Below are 26,771 nucleotides of genomic sequence, written 5' to 3' on the forward strand. Positions count from 1 at the left end.
CCGGGAACCCCTGACATCTGCTTCTGGCCTTGTTGAAACTTCCAGCAAAGGGAACGACAGGGCACCCTGGGGGTCTGGAGTGACCTACATCCGGGTTGAACGTCGAGGACTCGCTATCACAGCCCCAGACCCACCTCCACGATTTATGATGAAAACCGACTCGTATAAAAACTTATAAGACCAGAAAAAGCCAGTGTGTACAGAAATCCTCAAGGAGCATGGTTGGTCGTGATTGCCAATGGAATGCTCTGAGGGAAAACAAGGCCTGGGGCATCCTAAACCTCCAAGAGGCAATGGCTGAATTCAGCAGCGGCGCAATTCCTGCAAAAACCACGGCCTCTCCTCCCAAAGTGAGGACACTGCATCTTTACAGAGTCAACATACACGTGTGGGGGATGGGAGGACGGGAGCTTTCTTTTGACGACCTTTAAAACATGGGTGGGCCCCGGTTTCTCGTTCTGGAAATTAAGGCCTCGGCCACCGCCTCTCCCCGTTTATTGAGACCATCTTTCATGTGGTAACATCTTATCTTCTGGGATTTCGAGACACTGCCTCTTGTGAGCATTGCTTTGAGATCAAACAGCCACACAAACACATTTATAATTCTGAAAAGAACAAGAGCAACAGGCCAGAATAGTAAAAAAGACTCATAACCGCTGGTTTGGAAGTTTTCTAAATAAATTCCACAGTCTTCCCTCCCTCAGGCCCCAAGGCCAGGAAATGCCACCACGGGCTAGTCCCATTTTGTTTCCCTTGTTTTGCGCCTTCATTTCAATTTGGCTTATCTCCTGGGATAAGAGGCCCACCCACCAACCATCCCTCTCCTCATCACCCCCCATCCCCTCCTTATCACCCCCCCAACTATGAAACTCTTAGAACAGCAATTAGTCCCCCTCACCCTAAACTCACACACACACTCTCCACAATGTCTTTTTTTAAAAAAGAGGGAAAGAGAGAAAGAAAGAGAGAAACAGGGTCTCACTCTATTGCCCAGGCTGGAGTACAGTGGCATGATCATAGCTCACCATAGCCTGAAACTCGTAGACTCCAACAATCCTCCTGTCTCAGCCTCTGGAGTAGGTGGGACTACAGGTGTGTGTCACCGTACCTGGCTATAACTTTTTAATTTTTCTTAGAGACAGGGTCTTGCTATGCTGCCCAGGATGGTCAGAAACTCCTGGGCTCAAGTGATCCTCCTGCCTCAGCCTCTCAAAGTGCTGGGATTACAGGCATGAGCCACCGTGCCCTGCCTCTCCACACTGTGAACCTGGGAGATGGAGGCTGCAGTGAGCCGAGATCGTGTCACTGCACTCCAGCCTGGGCGACTGAGCGAGACTCCGTCTCAAAAAAAAAAAAAAAAAAAAGAAGGAAGAAAAGAAATTCGAACACTTTTTGAACAAAGGGCCTCGCGTTTCCATGCTGCACTGGAGCCCAGAAATTAAGTAGCCAAATGTGACCGGTGGTGACAGAAAAGGAAAAGGAGGCATTCCTGATCCATGGAGAATTTGGATCTGACATGCCCAGCTGTGGAATCACTTTCACATCTATAAATATGCCACTTGGGATATCTTGGGGTCCCTTTTAGCCAAAAGTTTTCCTCATTCTACCTCTCAACAATTTGCTCAACGAAAGGTATTCTTGCCCAGGCATGTTGGATCACGTCTGTAATCCCAGCACTTTGGGAGGCCGAGGTGGGCAGATCACTTGAGCCTAAGAGTTTGAGACCAGTCTGGGAAACAAATTCAGACCATGTCTCTACAAATGGTACAAAAATTAGCCAGGCATTATAGCAGATGCCTGTGGTCCTGGCTGCTCTGGAGGCTAAGGTAGGAGGATCACTTGAGCCCAGGAGTTTGAGACTGCAATAAGCAAGGATCACGCCACTGCTCTCCAGCCTGGGTGACAGAGCAAGACCTTGTCTCAAAACAAAAAGAAGAAAAAAAAAAAAAAGTAGAGTCACAAAATCATATATAAAGACAATCTTTAAATTTTTTTTTTAATTAAAAAATATATATTAGCCAGACATGGTTGCACAAACTTGTAGTCCCAGCTATTCAGGAAGCTGAGGTGGGAGGATTTGCTCGAGCCTGGGAGCTCGAGGTTACAGTGAGCTGTGGTCACACCACTGCACTCCAGCCTGGGTGACAGAGTGAGACCATATCTCTACACAAAAAATTATAATAATAATAATTTTTTTTTTTTTGAGTCAGAGTCTCACTCTGTCGCCTAGGCTGGAACGCAGTGGCGTGATCTTGGCTCATGGCAACCTCCGCTTCCCAGGCTCAAGCAATTCTCGTGCCTCAGCCTCCCGAGTAGCTGGGATGACAGGCGCCTGCCAACACGCACAGCTAATTTTTGTATTTTTTAGTAGAGACAGGGTTTCACCATGTTGGCCAGGCTGGTCTCAAACTCCCGACCTCAGATGATCAGCCCGCCTGGACCTCCCAGAGTGCTGGAATTACAGGCGTGAGTCACCACGCCTGGCCAGAAATTTTTAAAAAACAGAAAAATCATGAAAGGAAAATACACCCTCAGTGGAAGCAACACATTTGAACTCTGGAGGGATCACCTCTCTTTCTGCCTCCCTAATACATGAAAGTGCGTTTACTGTGCACTTTCATGCCACATACTTGATGCCATGCAAAAAATACCTGCCAATGATGGGTTCCAACTCATTCTGTCACTGGGCACTTTGCAATTCAAGGTGACCTGCTTCTTAGTAAACAGGCAATAGAACGTTAATGATCAGCCGAGGTTGGAAAGTCACAAAGCTCAGCCCTCTCATATTGAGAAGAAAAACAATGAAATTCTGAGAGAGCTCAGAATTTCCCTGGAGGCAGGGTGCCCAAAGCTGCATATTTACTGCTTCAAGCCCTTAGCAAAAGACAAAGGGTTGGGGTGGGGGGCGTGCTTGTCAACCCAGAGAGCATCTCCATCTCAGTTTTGCTTGTATTTTTGTTTGAGACAGAGTCTCACTCTGCTACCCAGGCTGGAGTGCAGTGGCATGATTTCAGCTCACTGCAACCTCTGCCTCCCAGGTTCAAACAATTGTCCTGCCTCAGCCTCCCGAGAAGCTGGGATGACAGGCACGTGCCACTAAACCCAGCTAATTTTTTGTATTTTTACTAGAGACAGGGGTTTCACCATGTTGGCCAGGCTGCTCTCAAACTCCTGACCTCAAGTGATCCACTCACCTCAGCCTCCCAAAATACTACGGTTACAGGTGTGAGCCACCGCGCCTGGCCTCAGTTTTGTTAAAAGTGGAGGCAAAAAACCAAGGAACCCACAGGGAGAAGCCACAGTGTCAGACCCAGCGATCATCCGCGCCCTTAACTGATATTAATGCACCGATCTGGAATCCTCAGGACGCGGAAGTAAACTCCATGAGGGACCTCACTTTCAGCAACAGATCTGCTTCTAAACAATTCAGCCTCAACAGCCTCAGAATTCTCTGGAATAGGCCAGTGCAAGCTGCTACTTCAGGCGCTCACAAGGTCCTGGGTGTCATCCTACTCCTTGCGCGCCCAAAACAGGGGTTCATTCAACGTTTGCAAAATCAAACCTGCAGGTCAAAAGGTACAGTGTTGTAGCTCGAATCTTGAATTTTTTTTTTTTTAATGGGGAGATCGCAGGGGAGTGCAATGGATAAGCCTCACCCTGGGAAAACCACGTTCATGATTATGGTATCGCTCCTGCTAGCTAAGTATGACCTTGAATCCTAAATGCAAAGGAAAAGATCAGACTTCGGGAAGCCCGGGGTGGCCAGCCTAGCAGTTTCATCACTGATCATTCCGGCTCCACGACAGCCCTGGAATGAACCTCGAAAGCACAAAAGGCTACAGATCAAATGATTCCACTGAGATGAAATGCCCAGAATAGGTGAATTCATAGAGATACAAAGCACATCACTGGTGGCCAGGGATGGGTGTACAGCAGTGGGAGGAAATGGGTATGGGGTTCTTTTGTGGATGATGAAAATGTTCTGGAACCAGATGGAAGTTGATGGTTGCACAATGCTATGAACTTACTAAATGCACTGAATTATCTTTTTTTTTTTTTTTGAGACAGAGTCTTGCTCTGTCGCTCAGGCTGGAGTACAGAACTTACTAAATGCCACTGAATTATCTTTTTTTTTTTTGAGACAGATTCTCGCTCCATTGCTCAGGCTGGAGTACAGTGGCACAATCTTGGCTCGCTGCAACCTCTGCCTCCCAGACTCAAGCAATTCTCCTGCCTAGCCTCCCTAATAGCTGGGATTACAGGTGCCTGCCACCACACCCAGCTGATTTTTATATTTTTAGTAGAGACGGGGTTTCACCATGTTGACCAGGCTGGGCTCGAACTCCTAACCTCAAGTGATCCGCCTGCCTCAGCCTCCCAAAGTGCTGGGATTACAGGCATGGGCCACCGCGCCTGGCCTTGAATTACTCACTTTTAAATGGTTATCTTTATGTGACTTTCTCTTCACTAAAAAGCAGGATGGGGGCGGGGAGGAGACACTGCTGGAAATCTCTAATCTCACTATCCCAAGCCAAGGCCTTAAAACTGAGCCTCTAAATTGGCCGCTGGTCTTGGTTCAGTCCATCCTGGGCCCGTTTGTCTAAAATCAAGCCACGTGCGTCTTTCTGACACCCCTCATTGTGCTCTTGACTAGCGCGACTCCCTGCTCCAGGTTTGTGGGGACTGAGAAGATTCCCAGGATGCACTGGCGCCCCTACCAACCACACAGTCTCTTGTGGCATCTCCCGCCACACCTGCCTTGCTTGGATGTTCCCAAACATGTCACAGGCATGCTCTTTCTTCCGTCTGCCTCCTTCCTGATGGGTCTGGCAAATTCCGCTTATCATATCCCAGCTTGCGTGTCACCTCCTCCAAGAAGCCCTCTCTGGCTTGCCCCCGGGAGAATTCATTCCTCCTGGAGCCTCTCTATATGGTGCAGAGGTCAAGGGCACAGACTCTGGAGCTAGACCCCCTGGGTTCCTCCAGGCGCCCCATGCCCCAGGGCATGACTTCAGTGCCTCAGGTTTCCCATCCGTAAAATGGGCACACTGATAGTTTCTTCCTCATAAGGATCTTGAGAGGTTGAAATGAATCCATTTGCAAAAAAGGACCAGAGCAACTTGGAACACACAAGCACTGGTATGTGTCAGTTGTTATTAACTCATGTTTGTTTGCTGTATTTGTCATAAGGCAGTTTTCTTCACTTGTCTGTCTTCCTATCTGGTCATAGACCCCATAAGAGCAGGAACTGACACTAAAATCTGCATCCCAGCACCTAGAAAGAGGGCCAAAACGTTATGGGTGCTTCATAGGGTGACCCACTGTCCCAGTCTCCCTTGGACAGAGGGGTTTTTCCCTGGATGCAGGACTTTTGGTGCTAAATCTAGGAAAGTCTCAGGCAAACTGGGACAAGTTGGTCACGCTGGCACTTCAACAGTTTGTAGAAATCAATACCTAGGTATGAAAAAAGGACACCAAGATCCATCTGGAAAGGCATGAAGATTTGGGAGCAGGCCAGACGTGGTGGCTCATGCCTGAAATCCCAACACTTTGGGAGGCCAAGGCAGAAGGATCGCTTGAGCCTAGAAGTTCGAGACCGGCCCGGGGAACATAGTGAGACGCCATCTCTACTAACAATCAAACAAATTAGCTGGGCGTGATGGCACATGTCTATAGTCCCAGCTACTCGGGAGGCTGAGATAGGAGGATCCCTCGATCACTTGAGCCCAGGAGGTTGAGGCTGCAGTAAGCTATAATAGTGCCACTGCAATTCAGCCTGGGCAGGGGTAGGGGGGCACATGGACAGAGGAAGACTCTACCTTGGGTTAAAAAAAAAAAAAAGATTTAGGAGTAGACATGAAACAGCAGGAAGGGCTTACTCCAATAGCCCTAACATAGAATCTGAAAAAACGACGTTTGTAAAGGAAGATGTTTATGTAATGACAAGCCTCCATATAGATGGTCTCACAGTTCAGCTCAAGGTAACACGAGGATTTATGGTGCAGATGCCAGCACATCACCAAATATGCTCAAGAACTGGAATCCGTGAATTGAGCCTGGAGTCCTTCATTTCCTCCGGGATTCCTGGGGGCAGTGTATTGTTTCTCAACAGGGCACCCTAGGATGTCCAGGCAGGAGGAGATCAAGTCGGGATAAAACATGGGTGGACAGGCCGGGCGCAGTGGCTCATGCCTGTAATCCCAGCACTTTGGGAGGCCGAGGCAGGCGGATTACCTGAGGTCAGGAGTTTGAGACCAGCCTGGCCAACATGGCAAAACCTCGTCTCTACTAAAAGTACAAAAATTAGCCAGGCGTGGTGGCACACGCCTGTAATCCTAGCTACTCGGGAGGCTGAGGCAGGAGAATTGCTTGAGCCCAGGAGATGCAGATTGCAGTGAGCTGAGATCGTGCCACTGCACTCCAGCCTGGGCAACAGAGCAAGACTCCGTCTTGGAAAAAAAAAACACAAAACAAACCAAAACAACAACAAAAACATGGGTGGACAGAGGTTGAAAGGGAAGTGTAGGGGCGTGTACACATGGACAAAATGAAGTCAGAAAGAAAAACTGCCGCAGTCTCCAAACCACAAGACTGGTTGGTTCATTTTTTTCTCCTTGGTGCAAGTTTATGGCACTGCTAGAATCATCACTCAGTGGAAGAGACCCCTTGTTTGGGCCAGCATCCACTCCAGTTCTGGTTCCAGCTATGGAAAGATGTCAAGAGGGTAGTTCCAGGCCGGGCACAGTGGCTCATGCCTGTAATCCCAGCATTTTGGGAGGCCGAGGTGGGCGGATCACTGGAGGTAGGGAGTTCAAGACCAACCTAGCCAACATGGTGAAACCCGACTCTAATAAATACACAAAAATTAGCCAGGCGTGGTGACGCACCCCTGTAATCCCAGCTATGTGGGTGGTTGAGGCAGGAGAAGTGCTTCAACCCAGGAGGCGGAGGTTGCAGTGAGCTGAGATCATGCCACTGTGCTCCAGCCTGGGCAATAGCGAGACTCTGTCTCAAAAAATAAAGAGGGTAGTTCCAGCAGGGCACAGTGGCTCACACCTATAATCCCAGCACTTTGGAAGCCCGAGGCGGGAGGATGGCATGAGCCCAGGAGTTCGAGACCAGCCTGGGCAACACAATGAGACCCCATCTCTACAAAAAACATAAAAATTAGCCAGGAGTGGTGGTATGCACCTGCAGTCCCAGCTACTTAAGAAGCTCAGTGGGGAGGATCACCTGAGCCTGGGAGGCAGCGGTTGCAGTGAGCCATGTTTGCACCACTGCACTCCAGCCTGGGCAACAGAGCAAGACCCTGTCTCGAAAAAAAAAAAAAAATAGAGAGAGTGGGTAGTTCTTTCCACTGTATTATCCATTCAGAACCTTGAGTCATGAGCAGGCTCCCCAGTGTCCCCACCCCACCAAATTCAGAAATACTTGTCACTCCACACTCATCACCTGGTCCTTCGGGTAGCCCTAAAGCCACTTGTTCAATGGGGACAAGATGTCATCCATTCCCCAGAAATGACACTGGCTTTCTTCATGGGTATCAAGCAGATTCTGAGTCCCTAACTTGCTGGTACCCCAAGATGTCACAACGTCAACAGTTCCAGCCAACAGGTGTGGAGAAGAAAGGGGACATGGAGTTGCTACCGTGTAAGTGCTCCACCTTCAGTGCTTGCTTGTGACACTGAAGGTACACCCTTGTCTTTTTCTTTTTCTTTTTTTTTTCTTTTTTTTTGAGATAGAGTCTCATTCTGGAATGCAGTGCCTTGACCTCGGTTCACTGCAACCTCCGCCTCCCCGGTTCAAGCTCACCTCAGCTTCCTGAGTAGCTGGGACTACAGGCATGCGCCGCCAAGCCCAGCTAATTTTTGTATTTTTAGTAGAGACGGGGTTTCACCATATTGGCCAAGCTGGTATCTAACTCCTGACCTCAAGTGATCCACCCGCTTCAGCCTCCCAAAGTGCTGGGATTACAGGCATGAGCCACTGTGTGGCTCACGAAAAAGGGCCTGACACCCTTGTCAAAGGAGTCTCAGGGCCTTTTTCCTCCTTGACCCCATCCCTTTCTGGTGAAATGGCCAACAGGCAGGCAGGGCCCAAAAGGGAAGGAGGAGTAGGACGGATAGTGCCCAAGGCTGAGAACTGCCCTTGAGCAACTGAACAGGACACGGGGGCTTCTGAGCAGAATGCCATCAGGAATTGGCCTGGTGGGGAAACTGAGGCCACTAAGCTCAGAGATGATACAGGCTGGACATCTCTGCCTGGTGCCCAAGATAAATTTCTGTTTTTGAGAAGGAGTCTCACTCTATTGCACGGGCTGGAGTACAGTGGCACCTACATAGCTCACCACAGGCTCCAACTCCTGGGCCCAAGTGATCCTCCCACCTCAGCCTCCCAAGTACCTGGGATTACAGGCACATGCCACCATGCCTGGCTAATTTTTAATTTTTTTTGTAGAGATGCGGTCTCGCCATGTTGCCCAGGCTGGTCTCGAACTCCTGGCCTCAAGTGATCCTCTTGCCTTGGCCTCTCAAAGTGCTGGGATTAAATCAAGATAACTTAACATGTGGAAATTTCAGAAACACCTCTGTGTGTCCCCCTGTTATTTACAAGAGTCACAGAGTCACTCATAGCTCAGGGAGAGTAGGAATGGCGTGGACTACGGCCTGGCCAACTGAACACCCAACTGTTACTCAGAGTGAAGAGAAGACACAGATGATGGTGAACAGGCAGGGCATGAAGAGGGAAATAAAAAGGGCTAAAAGAAAGGTAAGACAATGGGGCCGAGCGTGGTGGCTCACGCCTGTAATCCCAGCACTTTGGGAGACAGAGGCAGGTGGATCACTTGAGGTCAGAAGTTCAAGACCAGCCTGGCCAACATGGCAAAACTCTTTTCTTTACTAAAAATATAAAAATTAGCCAGGTGTGGTGGTGCTTGAATGTAATTCCAGCTACTTGGGAGGCTGAGGCAGAATTGCTTGAACCTGGGAAGCGGAGATTGCAGTGAGTCAAGACGTACTGCTGCACTCCAGCCTGGGCCACAGAGCGAGACTTTGCCTCAAAAAAAAAAAAAAAAAAAAAAGTTAAAATGGCAGAATTTTAAGGCAGGGCAAACCTTTAAGAGCAGAAACTCTAAGAGCCAGCCTCCTTGGTTCAAATCCCAACTCTGCCACTTCTAGGGTGTGCAAATGGGGGTGAGTTGCCAAATTTCTCTCAGGTTTCCTCATCTGGAAAATGGGCCAACAATAGTACTTACACTTCAGAGGGCTGCTGTGAGAATGCAGTGAGCAAAATACACTGGAACATTGGGTAAGCAGGTTACTATTATATCAACACACAGCTGTCATTACAGAGGAGAGTAAAACCCAGGGAGGGGGTGACTTTCCCACAGTCACACGGGGGCTTCACTGCGAGAGGCAGGAGGACCCAGGCACAGACCTCATTCCGCCACAGGGATCTGTTCTGTACCCAGTACCTCCACGGCTTCACAGGTAGACATTCACTTGTTTGGCTAAATCCCCTACAGTCTGACCTTCCCACCCCTACCCGCAGTGTGGGCGACAGAATAATGATCCCCAAAATTGTTCACAGCCTAATCCCTGGAAGCTCTGAATATGTGACCTTAAGTGGTAAAGAGAGACTTTGTGTATGTGATTAAGAATCTTGAGATGAGGGGGTTATTCTGGATTAACCAGGTAGGCCCAGTGTAATCACAAAGGTCCTTATAAGGTAGAGGAGTTCGAGACCAGCCCTGGCCACATAGAGAGACCTCATCACTACAAAAATTACAAAAATTATCAAGGTGTGATAGCGCACATGTATCATCCCAGCTACTTGGGAGGCTGAGGTGGAAGGAGGCTGGGGGGTGGGGTCTGGGGGGTTGAGGCTGCAGTGAGCCACAGCTGCACCACTACACTCCAGCCTGGGCAACAGAGCAAGACCTCTGTTGGGTTTAAATGTAGAAAAAGGAAGCTGTTGGCTTTGAAGGGGGAGGAAGGAGCCATAAATTAAGAAATGCAGGCGGCCTCTGGAAGCTGGGAAAGGCAAGACCATGGATTTTCCCCAGGAGCCTCCAGGAGCACAGTCCAGCTGACACTGCTATTTTTTTTGTGTTGTTGAGTCCAAGTCTCACTCTGTCGCCCAGGCTGGAGTGTAGTAGTGCGATCTCAGCTCACTGTAACCTCCGCCTCCCGGGTTCAAGCGATTCTCCTGCCCCAGCCTTCTGAGTAGCTGGGATTACAGGCACCCAACACCATGCCTGGCTAATTTTTGTATTTTAGTAGAGATGGAGTTTCACTATGATGGCCAGGCTGGTCTCAAACTCTTAACCTCAGGTGATTCGCCTGCCTCGGCCTCCCAAAGTGATGGGATTACAGGCGTGAGCCACTGCGCCCAGTCGACACGTTGAATTTAATCTGGTGAAGCCCACTGCAGACTTCAGGCTCCAGAACTGGAAGATACTACATTCACGTTACCTAAGCCACTGAGTTCAGGGTAACGCGTTAGAAAACTTATCCATCCACCCTCATAGCTGGGTTGCCCAGATTCCCCACTGGCCCTGCAGATTCTCAATGGGCACTCTTCCCCCTCCCACAGCAGGGGGCACCAGGCAGAGGTCAGACCCCCTCAACCTCCCACCTTAACCCCCAGGCATCTGTCTGCCCGCTCTGGGCTCAGAAGCAGCCCTCCTCCTCTGGTTCAAACTTCAATCTGGTGAATGTGGCCATCTCTAGGTGGGAGCGGGCCCTGTGGTCTCTGGGAGGGACGGTGCTCAGACAACGTCCCCTCTTGCCAATCATGCCCTCTCGGCTGGCTCTTTTCCTGGGGTCTCCTAAATGGTTTAATCTTTCCAAGCACGGTGGCTCATGCCTGTAGTCCCAGCACTTTGGGAGGTGAGGCGACGAGATCACTTGAATCCAGGAGTTCAAGACCAGCCTGAGCAAAATGGCAAAACTCTGTCTCTTTTTTCAATTAGCCAGGCGTGGTGGTGCGCACCTGTAGTCCCAGCTACTCACAGGGCTGAGGTGGGAGAATCACTTGAGCCCAGGAGTTTGAGGCTGCAGTGAGCTGTGATCACGCCACTGCACTCCTGTCTGGGTGAAAGAGCAAGACCCTATCTCAAAATAAATAAATAAACAAACAAACAAATAAACAGATCAAAACAAAATCCCCCTCCTGCCTTAGCCTGGGTCTTCAGCCCCTCCAGTGACCTGCCTCTCCTCCAAATCCACCTTCCACGTCAAGACACTTCCTGTTCCCTTCCTGCTCCCCAGCTACGCAGGGTCTGCACGAAGCCCTTGTGGTTCCCCCTACCCCTCAACCTCAAACGCATCAAGCTGACCACAGCCCTCCCCTAGACAACACCCCGGGTCCTCATGCATGAGATGATGCTCCAGTCCTCCTCAAAAGCAGGGAGATGCAGCTAAAACCACACAGAGACAGATGATCGGGCTGAATATCATCAGCGAGAAGTCACATGACATCACACACCAGTGAGAAGTCACATGACATCACACACCAGCGAGAAGTCGTCACATGACATCACACACCTGCTGACGGGACATCACACACCTGCTGACGGGACATCACACACCTGCTGACTGACAGGATGAGGTGAGAAGGGCCTCTGTGGCCTTCCTCCCCGAAACCCGCAGCCCCACGTAGTCATGAGAAAACCGGCCACAGGGCATCAGGCCAGCACTCCTCAAAACTGTCAAAGTCACGGAAAACAGGAAAGTCCAAGAAACTGTCAGAGACCAGAGGACAATGAATAGAGAGGTGACAACTGAATACGACGTAGAACCCCGGCACAGAAAAGCCTTAGTTGGAAAAACTGGTGATGTCCAAATAAAGCCTGGAGTTTGGTAAACAGTAACGCAGCGGTGTCAGAGAAGCAGTTGTGGCCAGTGTCCCATAGGGAAGTAGATGCTGGGTGACGGTAAATGGGAGCTCTCTGTATTAATTGTACCAATTTTCTGCACATCTCAAGCTCTTTTTTTTTTTTTTTTTTGAGACAGGGTCTCACTCTGTCAACCAAGCTGGCATGCAGTGGCGCAATCTCAGCTCACTGCAACCTCCGCCTCCCAGGTTCAAGCAATTCTCATGCCTCAGCCCCCTGAGTAGCTGGGACTACAGGCGTGTGCCGCCACGCCTGGCTAACTTTTTGTATTTTTGGTAGAGATGGGGTCTCACTATGTTGCCCAGGCTGGTCCCAAACTCCTGACCTCAAGCGATCCGCCTGCCTCGGCCTCCCAAAGGCCAGGGGTTACAGGAGTGAGCCACTGCACTCGGCCATAAAAGTTTTTTTTAAACCCCATAACCGATGCCATGATATCATGATATCATTTTTCACCCATCCACCAGGCAAAGAGAAAAATGTTGGTAACACACACACAGAGCTAGCCTGGGTATGGATAAACTGAGGCTCCTGCAACAGAAACGGCCAACCAAATTTAACATGAACAAGTCCAGCAACTCTTCCTCTAGAAATGTGTGCTGGCAATAACCCCCACATGTGGCTGAAATGACAAAATGACAAGCACATGGGGTATTCACTACAGCGTTGCTGGTAACAGCAGAAGCCTAGTCCGCCAGCAAGGCAAGGGTACCAATCAGGGATGGTCCCTCCCCACAAGGTACTGAAACGAGGAAGAGTTTTATTTGGGGAAATGCAATCACCACCAAGATATACCATCATGTTTAATGAGGCAGGAGAGTGTTTGTAGTGTGCCACTATTTGTGTAAGGTGAGAGAAGAAGATATACTTTTTTTTTTTTTTTTAGGAGTCTTGCTCTGTTGCCCAGGTTGGAGTGCAGTGGCGCGATCTCGACTCACTGCAACCTCCGCTTCTCAGGTTCAAGCACCTCTCCTGCCTCAGCCTCCCAAATAGCTGGGATTACAGGCGCCCACCACCATACCCAGCTAATTTTTGTCTTTTTAGTAGAGACGGGGTTTCACCACGTTGGCCAGGCTGGTCTCAAACTCCTGACCTCAAGTGATCCTTCCACCTCGGCCTCCCAAAGTGCTGGGATTACAGGCATAAGCCAAGGTGCCCGGCGTTTTTTTGTGTTTTTTTTGGTGTTTTTAAAGACACGTTCTCACTGGGTTTTTTAAAGACAGGTTCTCACTGGGTTGCCCAGGCTGGAGTGCAGTGGCATGATCATAGCACACTGCAGCCTGGAGCTCCCAGGCTCAAGCGATCCTCCTGCCTCAGCTTCCAGAGCAGCTAGGACTACAGGTGTGCACCACCACACCTAGCTAATTTTTTTATTTTTTGTAGAGACGGGGTCTCACTATGTTGACCAAGCTTGTCTCAAACTCCTGGGCTCAAGCAACCCTCCCACCTTGGCCTCTCAAAGCGCTGGGATTACAGGCATGAGCCATCATGCCTGGCCTAGTATTTCTTTATATAATATGCATAAAATGTCTCCAAAGGCATACATAAGAAACTTAACGGTCGGTGTTTGTCGGGAGGGGAACCAGGTGGACTAGGGGATGGGGTGTGACAAACACTGGTCACTTTTACACCCTTGCTGGTCTTTTGTATGTTGAGCCATAGTAATATTACATATTTACAAAATACATACTTTTTTAATTAAAAAAGAAAGTCTCCTCTGCAAACCTGTCTCTGCCCTCCCCAGGCCTCCATCCCGGGTCCTTCCCGCCTCTGGGTAAAGGTGATGTCATCACAGCCCTTTGTGTTCCTGCCCAGCACCTGGCCCTGGGACCTTCCCTGTTTGCAGAGTGATTAAAGCTTCTAATTATTTCTATTTGGTAAGAAGATGTTCCCTTTACCACTCCCACTATATCAACCCCAAAATTTGCGCTAACAACATCCTATTTGTCAATATAAAGTTTTTTTCTCTTTTTTGAGGCAGAGTCTCATTCTGTGGCCCAGGTTGGAATGCAGTGGTGTGACCTTGGCTCACTGCAACCTCTGCCTCCCAGGTTCAAGAGATTCTCCTGCCTCAGCCTCCCAAATAGCTGGGATTACAGGTGCATGCCACCATGCTCAGCTAATTTTTTTATTTTTAGTAGAGACAGGGTTTCACCATGTTGGCCAGGCTGGTCTCGAACTCCTGACCTCAAGTGATCCGCCCACCTCGGCCTCCCAAAGTGCTGGCATTACAGGCGTAAGCCACTGCACCCGGCCTAAAGTTCTTTTTTTTTCATGTTGCACTATGATCCAGTTTTCCTCCAGGGGGTTCTAAAGACCAATGGTGGACAAAGGATTGGGAGACGTGGACCCTCCCTTGCCGGCCTTATGGGACCTATATAGGGAGGCAAAGTCAACCAACAGGGGCAGATGTGGGAGAGATATGAAGGGGAGACTGGGTATAGTTTCTTTTTTTGTTTTGGGAGGGGTACGGTTCCTAGGAGCGAGTGGAGGATCTGGGGACAAGGGCAAGGGGGCAGATCTGGGTACAGCGGGGACAGACACCCAGAAGCCATGTACTTGTGTCCCGTGGGGCAGGTGAGCAGTGCGGGGCCAGGAGAGTGAGGTCGTGTTACAGGAGCCTTCACACCACAAGGTGGGCACCAGCGCCTGGGTTTATGGGGGACCCCACCAAAGGGGCTTCTATTTCAAAAACCAGCAGTCTAAGAACAACTTGAAAACCCCCAGAGGGATTCAACTCCTGCCAAGAAGGAGAGTTCAGAGTCTAAAAATAAGCTTCAAAACCGAGAATACCAAGAGAACCACCCACCGCAGAAGCCATCCCAACAACTCGCCGTCAGCGTAAACACACATCAAAGGTCTCACGGCCCACAGCCAAGGGTGTCTTCTCCCGAGAACACAAAAAACCAAGTTGAAACACAGCAGAAACCCCAGTCTCCACAGCTTCTGGTGTTGCTTCATTCTGACCCATAGCCTCTGTAAACATTCCCCCGAAAAAAGTATCTTAACCTTTTTCTTTTCTTTTTTCTTTCTTAAACTGAACTTTGTTTTACAATCAGGGTCTCGCTGTGTTGCCAAGGCTGCAGTGCGGTGGCGCAATCACAGCTTACTACAGCCTTGAACTCCTGGGTTCGAGTGATCCTCCCACTTCAGCCTCTCGAGCAGCTGGGACTCCAGGCACACGCCACCATGATTAGCTAGTTTTTTAAATTTTTAATTGTTTGTAGAGACGGGGTCTCACTATGTTGCCCAGGCTGGCCTCAAGTGATCCTCCCAAAGCGTTGGGATTACAGGCATAAGCCACTGCACTCAGCCTTAATCTTTTTCTAAAATCGATCCCAGCTGGGCACGGTGGCTCATGCCTGTAATCCCAGTGCTTTGGGAGGCCGAGGCGGGTGAATCACTTGAGGTCAGGAGTTCGAGACCAGCCTGGCCAACATGGTGAAGCCCCATCTCTACTAAAAATCCAAAAATTAGCTGGGCAAGGTGGTGCATGCCTGTAGTCTCAGTTACTCCAGAGGCTAAGGCATGATAATTGCTTGAACCTGGGAGGTGGAGGTTGCAGCGAGCTGAGATCGCACCACTGCACTCCAGCCTAGGCAACAGAGCAAGACACTGTCTCAAAATAAATAAATAAGTAAATAAATAAATAAATAAATTCCCATATTCCTCTCTCCTTTCTTACAATCTGCAAAAAAAAAAAAAAAAAAAAAAAGAGAGAGACAGAAAGAGAAAAAGAGGAAGGAAAGGAAAAATGTTTGTGTCTACATGTGTGGTTCTACACGGTCCCAGGCTGCCAACAGTCCAACATGGGGCTGATGGCGGCTCCATCCCACCAACACAATTTGCTGCTTCAAAGCCTCTGAGGACTTGGACACCAGCAGAACCCAGAGTATAAGGACTCTGTGTAAAGTAAGAGTTCATAGTTGCCTTGGGTGCCTCCTCTAAGTGAGGTAAACAGGCTTGGGCATCTGCTTTGATGATAAATATATACCTTATTTGGGAGTCTTCTATTTGCTTACTTCCTTTGTTCTGGCCAAATTCCAGATGACTGCAGGTAGTCTAACTGTCTTTGAAAATTCCAGAAAACAGCAATCTTGCCTTTAGCAAGACTTACGGATAATGTGGGAACAGGGTGGTGGTGGACATTGCCTGTCACGTGCTTTTCATGCCTGTTTCACATCCCCTGGCTGATACCACATGATCTAGCCCTTGATGGCATATGTCTTCCTCCTGCATCCTAATTGCTTCCTGTCTGCAAGTTAGCTTCTATTAATATTTCCCTAACTGGACCATATTACCTTACTCTCTACCCACCCCAGGGGAAGGGATGTGATCTGTATTTCCCCACCAGGCCTTGAGAAAGCCAAGTGCATCTGACATCCTTGCACAGCTGAGGTCTCCTGTGCCCATATGGCACATCTATCCCATCTATGACAGGGTATCTATGGCATCAGCTCATTAGAAGTGTCTATTTTTTTTTTTTTTTTTTGAGACGGAGTCTCCCTCTGTTGCCCAGGCTGGAGTGCAGTGGCACGATCTCGGCTCACTGCAACCTCCACCTCCCAGGTTCAAGCAATTGTCCTGCCTCAGCCTCCCGAGTAGCCGAGATTACAGGCACCCACCACCACGCCCGACTAGTTTTTGTACTTTTAGTAGAGATGAGGTTTCACCATGCTGGCCAGGTTGGTCTCGAACTCATGACCTCAAGTGATCCACCCACCTCAGCCTCCCAAAGTGCTGGGATTACAGGTGTAAGCCACCACACCCGGCCAGAAGTGTCTATTTTTTAAACAAGAAAAGACAAATCTTCCTCACTGACAAATTCCAAAAAGTATGAGTAGATACTCCCCCTCCAGGGGATACACTTTTATTTTATTTTCTTTTTTTGAGACAGGGTCTCACTCTGTCACCCAGGCTGGAGTGCAGTGGCACCATCATAGCTTACTATGGCCTCAGCCTCCTGGGCTCAAGCGATCCTCCTCCCTCAGCCTCTCGAGTAGTTGTGACTGCAGGTGTGCATCAACGAGCCCAGCTAATTTTCTATTTTTTGTAGAGATGGGGTCTTGCTCATTCCACTATTTCCAGGCTGGCATGCAGTGGCTTGATCGTAACTCACCGCAGCCTTCAACTCCTGGGCTCAAGTGATCCTCCCACCTCAGCCTCCTGAGTAGCTGGGGCTACAGGTGTGCACCACCACACTCAGCAATTTTTTTTTTAACTTTCCGTAGAGATGGGGGTCTCAATATGTTGCTCAGGCCGGTCTTAAACTCGTGGGTTCAAGTAATCCACCCGCCTCAGCCTCCAAAAGTGCTGGGATTACAGGCATGAGCCATGGCACCTGGCAGGAGGTGGAACTTAATCTCTCCCTTTCCTCTCCTGTGTGTGGGCTGGACTCCATGACCCTCTTTCAAAGAACAGAGTCGCCAGGCGTGGTGGCTCATGCCTGTAATCCTGGCACTTTGGGAGGCCAAGGCGGGTGGCTCACCTGAGGTCGGGAGTTCGAGACCAGCCTGGCCAACATGGGGAAACATGTCTATATACAGGCACATGCCTGTAATCCCAGCTACTCAGGAGGCTGAGGCAGGAGAATTGCTTGAACCCAGGAGGCAGAGGTTGCAGCGAGCCAAGATCGCACCATTGCACCCTAGCCTGGGCAACAAGAGCAAAACTCCGTCTATGAAAAGGGAAAGAGAGTAAACTACAAGCGAGAAAATCTGGCAAATACCTCCTTTTCACTCTCTCTCTTGATATTAATTAACATCAGGAATACTTTACTCTCTCCCTTGATATTAACATCTGCAATGTCATGTGCATATCATGTGCCCTCTGATGTGACAGGATGAGAAGGACACTTTACCTCCGTGGTCTTCTCCTCCCAGAACCCACAACCCCATTGTAATCATGAGAAAAATATCAGACAACCCTGATTTGAGGGAAATTCTACAGAATCCCTCATCTTCAAAAAGTATCTAGGTTATGAAAAACAAAGCAAGACTGAGAAACTAACATAGCCAGGGTGGCTGAGGAGACAAGATGACTAAATGCAATGTGGGGCCGGGCACAGTGGCTCATGCCTGTAATCCCAGCACTTTGGGAGGCCGAGGCGGGTGGGTCACCTGAGGTCGGGAGTTCGAGACCAGCCTGGCCAACATGGGGAAACCCCATCTCTACTAAAAATACAAAAATTAGCTGGGTGTGGTGGTGCGTGCCTGTAATCCCAGCTACTCGGGAGGCTGAGGCAGGAGAGTTGCTTGAACCCAGGAGGCCAAGGTTGTAGTTAGCTGAGATTGTGCCATTGCACTGCAGCCTGGGCAACAAGAACAAAACTCTGTCTCAAAAAAATAAAATAAAATATATCAATGCAATGTGGTACCCTGGGTTAGGACCCTGGCCCAGAAAAAAAGGACATCAGTGGGAGAACTGGGAACTCCAAATAAAGTCTGGAGTTTGGTGAACAATAACATACCCTCATCAGTTTCTTGGTTTGACAAATATACTGTGTGATGTAAGATGTTAATAATGGAGAGAACCAGGAACTGGGTGAGGAACTCCCTGTACTAACTTCACAACTTTCTTGCAAATCAAAAATTATGCCAAAATTAAAAGTTTATTTAATACTTTCAGGGATCACACTTATAAATGAGTCAAATAGGTGATGGGGCTCAGGACACACTACCCCCAAATATGACTGTAGGAGACTAGAATATGTCACCTCAGGATCTATTTCTTTGGCATATTTTGAGCTGATTATTCTGAGAAACTGCAGACACAGGAGTACCTCTGAAAAGCTGTCCTTTGATACAATAAATTGAAATCTACAGGTTGATTATCCCAAATGTGAAAATCCAAAATCTGAAACTTTTTGAACACAGACATGATGTTCAAAGGAAATGCTCATTGGAGCATTCTGGATTTTGGATTTTTGGATTAGAGATGCTGAACCAGTAAGTAGAATGCAGTATTTCAAAATCTGAAAAAAAAATCCAAAATCTGTAACACTTCCGGTCCCAAGCATTTCAGAGAAGAGATACTTGATCTGTGTAAAGGAAAGTGACTATCATAGGACCCTCATCAACCAGTGAAGTTTTTTTTTTTTTTTGAGACGGAGTCTCATTCTGTGGCCCAGGCTGGAGTACAGTGGTGTGATCTCAGCTCACTGCAACCTCCGCCTCCCAGGTTCAAGCAATTCTCCTGCCTCAGCCTCCCGAGTAGCTGGGATTACAGGTGCCCACCACCACACCTGGCTAATTTTTGTATTTTTAGTAGAGACGGGGTTTCACCATGTTGGCTAGGCTGGTCTTGAACTCCTGACCTCATGATCCACCCACCTTGGCCTCCCAAAGTGCTGGGGTTACAGGCGTGAGCCACCGTGCCCAGCTGGAAGATCTTAACTTAGGAGAGGAGACTGAAGGTCGACACCTGGTCACAAGCCATCACCTGTTCTTCTGAGGCTACTCTGAGACAACTTTCATCATTCAAGAGACTTTTTATCTGCATAACAAGGTAACCTCTGTTCACCATACATTTCCTCCCCTTACCCTTCCATAACCTATCACCACCTGCCTCCAGGAGCCCCAAGCCCCTATTCCTTTTTCTTTTTTATTTTGAGACAGGGTCTTGGTCTGTCACTCAGGCTGGAGTGCAGTGGCACTATCTCGGCTCACTGCAGCCTCAACCTCCCAGGCTCAAGCGATCCTCTTGCCTCAGCCTCCAGAGTGGCTGGGACCACAGGCATGAGCCACCATGCCAGGCTAATTTTTGTATTTTCTGTAGAGACAGGGCTTTGCCATGTTGCCCAGGCTGGTCTTGATCTCCTGGGCTCACGCGATCCTCCCACCTTGTCCTCCCAGAGTGCTGGGATTACAGGCATGAGCCACCACGCCCGGCCGCTTATTCCTTTTTTGTAGCTCAGGCACACTATATAAACTTCAATTATCTGACCTTGCTTTGAGTTTCACTTTCTGTGGGACTTCCACATTTATGCATGGAATAAATTTGTATGTATTTTCATCTGTTAATCTATCTATCATCATTTTATTTCATAGACTCAATTATGGTACCTTCAGAAGGCAGAAAGAAAGTCTTCTCTCTCCCCTACATAGGCCAAGAGTAAGAAAAACTATAAGGTGAAATGGAATAGGCAGGTCTTACCCCAAAGCACTCAAGTTCAATTTAAAAAAACAAAATTTGAGTGCTTTGGGGTGAGGCTCGTGCCTGTAATGGCAATACTTTGAGAGGCCAAGATGGATGGATCACTTCACTCCAAGAGTTTGAGACCAGCCTGGGTAACATGGCGAAACCCTGTCTCTACAAAAAAAACCACTAAAATTAGTGTGGTGGCTGAGGTGGAAGGATGGCTTGAGCTCGAGAGGGAGGTTGAGGCTGCATGGAGCTGTGATCACGCCACTGTACTCCAGCCTGGCCAACAGAACAAGGCCCTATCTCAAAAAATATATAAGTAAATAAAGTATATTTTGGTTAAATGCCAAAGATTAAGTGGGGGGAAAAGGAGAGTTTCTGATACTTCTAACTGATGAGGTGAAAAATAAAAAATAAAATAAAATAAAAAGATACCTAGAATTTCAGCAAAAGAACAGGTTTTAAAGGAATCTCCCAAACTCTGCCCAGCTGAATGCATATTTACACCTGACCACAAGTCTGCGCTCCCCTGGAAAGGTATTTCACAGCTTCCACAAAGGAAGGACAACAAAATTAAGCTCACAGAAGTAGAGAAAAGAACTGTGGTTACTGGAGGTTACAAAGGCGAGGGGAAGAGAGGCTAGAGAGAGGTTGGTTAATAGGTACAAAGTTACAGTTCAATGGGAGGAATAAGTTCTACTGTTCTGTAGAACTGTAGGGTGAATATGGTTAACAATTATTCAGTGTATATTTTCAAATAGCTAGAAGAGATAATTCTGAATGCTCACAACACAAAGAAATGATAAGTGTTTGAGGTGATGAACATGCCAATTACTCTTTGATCAATTACACACTGGAGACATGTAAGAAAATACCACTCTTTATCCCATAAATGTGTATGATTATTATGTGTCAACTAAAAATAAAAGAGAAAATGGTCAATGGCTTTTTAAAGGGTTTGAAAACAAGAGCAAGATATAGTGAAATATCTATTTCACTCACAACGGAAAAAAAAAAAAAAAAAAAGAACTCCCCACAAAGCTTTAGCCACATGTGGGTGGTAAACTCTTCTAAAAATATATCCTCAAGCTGTGTATAGAACTGTTTTCTACATTTGGGTATCAGATCAACACATAAAAGGGCAAGGCCTTCAGAAAGATAAAGCGGCTTTTTAACTACCAACTTAATCCTCGAAGATCGATTCTTCCAGGAAGAAAAAGGAGAAATATTCAATTCTACTCTGGTCTCCATCTCCCAGCCCCCAGAAAAGAAACACTAAGCTAGGCCCATGAATATGTATATCGCAGAAATGACCCCAGAATAAAAAAGGGATTCCTTAGGCAAAAGAAGGGCACTCACATGCAAATTGTCAGGTCTCCTAAGAAAATAGCCTAGTTTGTAAACAAGAAAGAGAACCAGCTGCGAGGGTCAAAAAGGTCTGGTCTTTTAGGGTCTCTGGAGAAAAACGTTATTTCCAATAATGTGAGCACAGTGGATCCTGACTATAATCAACTTTCAGGAACTATCCAAATTGTACACTTATTAAATTGAATATTGCTTAAAATTCTTAAACTAAGGAGGGTCACCTGGCAGGTTTTAAGCTACAATAATTCTGCAATATGGTTTTTGTTGTCATGGAATTTAACCTGTCTATCATTCCTGAAAATGTTCAAGGTGAATGGTGAGTCTTAAGCCATAAATGGTTAAGCAGGAAGGTAGACAAAAGGGGAAACCCGGACTTCCAGCTCTTTGGGAAAGGAAGCGAGAAATTGGCCTTTGGTTATTTGATCCCAAACAAATTCCAGTTTCAGTAGACCTCAGTAAAAGTACAGAAGCTCAGAGTGAAATATTTCAGAGAAATGTGTGCCAATTCCATCTTCTGAGTTCAGGCTGTTTCTGCAGGGCGGTATGTCCCACAAGTCAAAGATAAAGTTACCACAATCTTAAAGCCAGGTTCAAGCATGGCGTAATGACAAATCACAGTGATTTGTGGAATGGAAAATGCTTCCATCGGGGAGTTGGGCTGCTCCCCCACAATCAGAGTGGGCAGTTTTCCTCTGGACTCCTGGTGAAACCACATCCCTAGTTTCCACATGAATGACAGTTTTTCATCAAACAGTGCAAGGAGATCATTAATAAGACTGAGACTGCATTAGGATACAAAATTGTATGAACGCTGATGACAATTTCATAGAAAACAGGCACAAAGACAAAAGACAGAAGCCTCCCGATAAGGACAGCCAGTGGTAGTTGTTTCATTCTATGAGATTATGCCTTTCTTCATCTTCCACACTTTAATATTTTTTAATAAAAAATTTCGAACTATCAGTGCATCATCTAGGAATAACCTCATGGATTCAAGTTTAAGGCAAGTTATCATTAAGCTCTTAAACTTACCTGAGGCACACTGTCAATTAAATCTAAGGCTCCATGAGCTAAATAGCTTAAATTCTCCAACATTATTTTCTCTGAAGCCTCCAGCTTTGGATCCTGGTATATAAACTCCTACCTACTACGAGGTGAGCAGAGAATTACCATCACATAGACACCCTCCAGAATGGTTCCTTTCTTGTGTGCATGCCTTAAGCTCTATGAAATTACACAATTCTTCTACTGAAATAACCTGCAGCCAAGGGACAACTTCATTAGCTACACAGCTGTTGTCACCTGTGTCCAGAGTGTCAATCAATACAGGCTCAAACAACAAGATGAAATTATGAGGACCCTGGAAAATGCCACTTGACCTCAAATAACAATTCTTAGGCAAGTAAACATCAATCAAATTCAGAACAGACCATGGGTGGCCAAACAGACCCGGGAGACGTCAAAAATGTGTGTGCTAAAGAAATAGAGAACTAAGGAAGTCTATTTACCTGATAGACCGCCTCACCCACGGGGCTATTTTCACTGCTGTAAAAGCAAAAACAAATAGAGGACAAGTCACAGTGCCAAGAATACAGGACTTCCTCTTGCAGATCCTCTTTTTTCCACCCTCACTGTAGCTCTGGGGAAATTCCTATTCAGTGGGAGAAGTTTAAGTCACAAAACGGCACCAGCCCATTCTCAAAGTGGTATTATACACCTCTGAGCAGTGAGGATGGGTAATGTCAGCAAAATATGCACTGTTTATTTTCTTGAAAATTAACTTAGGCTGGAAACGCCTTCCAGCTCCTTCCTCTCAGTGGATTTTCCATTTACTGTCTTCAACCACTTGGGCTTGTCTGTACCTCCTCCACAGCTCTGCTGAGACCCTCCTGTTTGTTTGAACTATGTCCTCATGTTCCTTCTGCCACATGTGCTCAGGCCTCAGTTTTTCCATGAAACTTTCTCTAACTTAGCTGCCTCCTTTCCACTGTTCTCAAGCCCTTTCTGGAGTTACAAGGGCATTAGCAAGCACCAGCTTTTTCGCCGGTGTGTATTTCTACTTTCTACCCATTGCATAAACCCCTCAGGACCAGGAGCCATTCTTCTGCATCCTTTACACGGCAAGGGTAGTGCTTTATTTCTCAACAGCCCGCCCATAAAAGGAACGGAAGTAACAGAGGGAAATGTATTCCCCAAAGACAGTGAATTACACTTCAATCTACTATTTTAGAGACTTAAGAAATGGGCCAGGTGAGGTAGTTCACACCTGTAATCCCAGCATTTTGGGAGGCCAAGGCAGGTGGATCACTAGAGGTCAGAAGTTCGAAAACAGCCTGGCCAACGTGGCAAAACCCTGTCTCTACTAAAAATGCAAAAATTACCTAAGCATGGTGGCACCCAACTGTAATCCCAGCTACTTGGGAGGTTGAGACACTAGAATTGCTTGAACTCGGGCAGGGAGTTGAGGTGGGGTGGGGAGGGTTAGAGGTTGCAGTGAGCCGAGATCGCACCACTGCACTCCAGCCTAGGCGACAGAGTGAGACTCTGTCTCAAAAAAAAAAAAAAAAAGAAAGAAAGAAATTGATCCTACGTCTTAGATCAATCACCCAGTCACTTAATCTGTGAAAACATTACAAGATACTTTCTCAAATGTGAATAAATGCATCAATTATTCATGCCTTGAAGTAACAGGAAAGAGGGAGATGGGCCTCCCTCATGGTAGATTACAATTAAATGTTTCTTAGACAGTTTGGTGCACATTTAGTTCCCAGAGCAAGGGCTGGTGGAGAAGAAAGCCAAGTGCAACATGGGTGTTACTCTATGCCAGGTAAAGCAAGTCACACGCCATCTAGATCCTGCTCCAACTGATAAAACCAAAACACTGGTGGAATTCCAGATACCAGCCTGCACTTCTCTCTGTAGGCATCTGGGTTAGTCCTAAATAGGAAGTCCTAAAAAGAGTCACTCTGAGAAGGCAGGGGGTGAGAGGGTAGATGAGGCAGCCAAGCACACATTAAGGCAAATCACGGCTTTCCTAAAGAGGACCCCAAGCTGGGCTTCAGACAGTCTTTGAACCAGCACCAGTGCACCAGGCCAAGGGAAGGGAGGCATCCTCTTTGGGAAGATTCGTAGGAGCTTGGAAGACCCCGTGGCTTCCACAAACTGTAGATTTCCCAGTGACCACTGCTCAGTCCAACAGCCAGTGACATCAGCTCCACTGTCGGGAAGTAGAAAACCAGTGAAGGTCCAACTAGCCTGGTCCCTGAAGCATGACTGGCCCTTCCAGAACACACACCTTTCCCCTATCACCTCCTCTCCCTGACCCCGAAGAGCTTCGGGCACACCACCAACTGACCACCTATCCACAGTGACCTGCAAACCAGAGCGGGGAGGGTATTTGCCTAGCTTGGCAGGGAGGGGCGAGATCCACTTCTGCCACCAGTCACCAGCTGGTCCCACCAGCACCTACCCGGCACCGGCGGTGGACGGTGAGCGGCGTCTGGGCCCAGAGCTGGGTGCCATCAGCAGTAAGAGGACCCCTGCGCTCGCGGGGTGCCCACCTTACCCCGCGGGGAGGGGTCAGGCCTGGGGGCCACGGCCCGCTTCGCTCTCTGATTTTCACCTCCCCAGGGTCTCCCAGGGGCCTCGGGTGTCCTTCCCGGATCTTGCGCGAACTCGCGGGGGCAGGGAGAGAAACGCGGGTACCCGCGCCCCTAGAAGTCAAATGTTTGGCAAACAGCATTTGGGAATTCGTTGGGGTTTTTTTGTTTGTTTTGGTTTTGTTTCTGAACCCCCGGGGGATATTTCTGGAAATCTCAACCTGAGTCACTAGAGAGAATCGCGCCTTTTTCTAAAAAGCCCAGGGGCCGTCCTCTCCGGGGAGGGGGACGCGGCGGCCGCGAAGGGCGCTCGTTCGGGTGGGGGCCGGACGACCCCGCCACGCGCGATCGGGCCACTCTGGGACGCAGGAGCTGAACCCAACCGGAGACGCGGCCGGGACCAGCGATGGGAGGCCGGACCCCGCCCCGGCCGGGCCCGCACGCCCTCCGCCGCGCCTCGATGCCCGCGACCCGCCCCGCGCCCCCTGGCCTCCCAGGAGGCCCCAGCCAAGGGCTCAGTGCCCGGGGCCCCCAGCAGGTGCTGGCGCCACCGGCCCCCCGCTGTCTCCCGCTGGTCCCCGCGCCCCGGCGTCCCCGCGCCGCACTCACCGCCGCCCGCGCCGCCTGTCGAGCCGGGAGGTCTGAGCTGGCCTCTCGGGCGCCCCGAGAAAAGGGCCGGGCGGCGGGGACGGGGGCGGGGGCTGGACCCGCCGGGGCGGAGCGCGGCCGGCTTGGGCTTCCGGCTTCTCCCGCCCCCCGCGGCCCGCACCTGGGCCCCAGGCGAGACCACCGCCGGTTCCCCGCCTCACTCTGCTCGCCCCCAGGCTCCACCCCACACCCCGCTCGCTCGCCACCCCAGAGCTCCCCAGGCTTACCCCCGAGACGCCTGGCGCGGACCTGGTGTCTCCCCCACTCTCCTATCCTGCCCCTGCCTCTCGGTGCCAGCCCCACCCGTCCGCCCCCGACAGCCTGACCCTCCCTCCGGATTTGCCGCTCGCGGCTCTCCCCACTTTCCCCCCTCCCCCCGCCGCTCCACCACTTCCAGGCGGCGGGACCACCAACCTCGACCCCGGACCCGCGCTGGGGCGCTCCCGGCCCTCTGGAGGGCGGCCCTTCTCTTCCTGTAACTCTACAGACGCGTCCGGACAGACCAAGACACTCTCGGTGCCTTCGGGCAAGTTACCCATCCTCTCTGAGCTCGGCTTCCTGTCTGCAAAATGGGCACAATAGCGGTCCTGTCTCCTAAGACCGACTGGGAGTGAACTGGGAAGATGGTAAAGTTTTTAGCACAGGATAGGTATTAGGTAAGGCTTATCAGCTGCCTCTCCGCTTTGTGCCCCCAGGGTGGTCCGTGCCCCCAGGTAGGCCTTTCTCAGCCATCACTGAAAGCAAGTCCTGGAAATCAGTAGCTCCTATTTCCACATCCACCCCTAAATGGGTGCCATCTGCCCGTCTGCTTGGAGCCCCATCGGCTGGCTGCAGTGATAACAGCAGCAGCCTGGATCCAGCAGGCTCTCTGGGAAATCATTAGAGGGAATTAAGAAGCATGCCTGGCTTTGAGAGTACACAGAGCCAGGAGATGGGCAGAACCATGATGTGGCCATCCACAAACAAACGCCATTTGGACAGGGAGCTTCCGAGCCCCATGCTGGCAAAGACCTGGATCTTACAACCCTCCGGTGCCCAAATCCCATGCCTTTACCTGAGGTCCTAAAGATAGTGAGGCCCAGATAGGGAGTGTGGCTTGTCCCGGGTCCCTCAGCAGAGTG

At 49.0% G+C, this 26,771-nt stretch overlaps 1 protein-coding gene across 3 annotated transcripts in view; it reads right to left on the minus strand.

Moving 5' to 3' along the window:
* Positions 1-26,477, minus strand: part of LITAF (lipopolysaccharide induced TNF factor) — a 39,443-nt gene extending 12,966 nt beyond the window's left edge. The window contains exon 1 of one of the 3 annotated variants that reach the window (XM_004057206.4): positions 26,065-26,477. The gene's annotated coding sequence lies outside the window, so the exon portion shown is untranslated. Of the gene's footprint in view, positions 1-25,611; positions 25,707-25,877 lie in introns of those variants that run through there. The other 2 variants (XM_019012484.3, XM_031002980.3) reach the window with 2 other exon arrangements.
* Positions 26,478-26,771: the final 294 nt, after the last annotated feature.

Source organism: Gorilla gorilla, chromosome 18, assembly GCF_029281585.2.
Source record: "Gorilla gorilla gorilla isolate KB3781 chromosome 18, NHGRI_mGorGor1-v2.1_pri, whole genome shotgun sequence".
Lineage (NCBI taxonomy): Eukaryota > Metazoa > Chordata > Mammalia > Primates > Hominidae > Gorilla > Gorilla gorilla.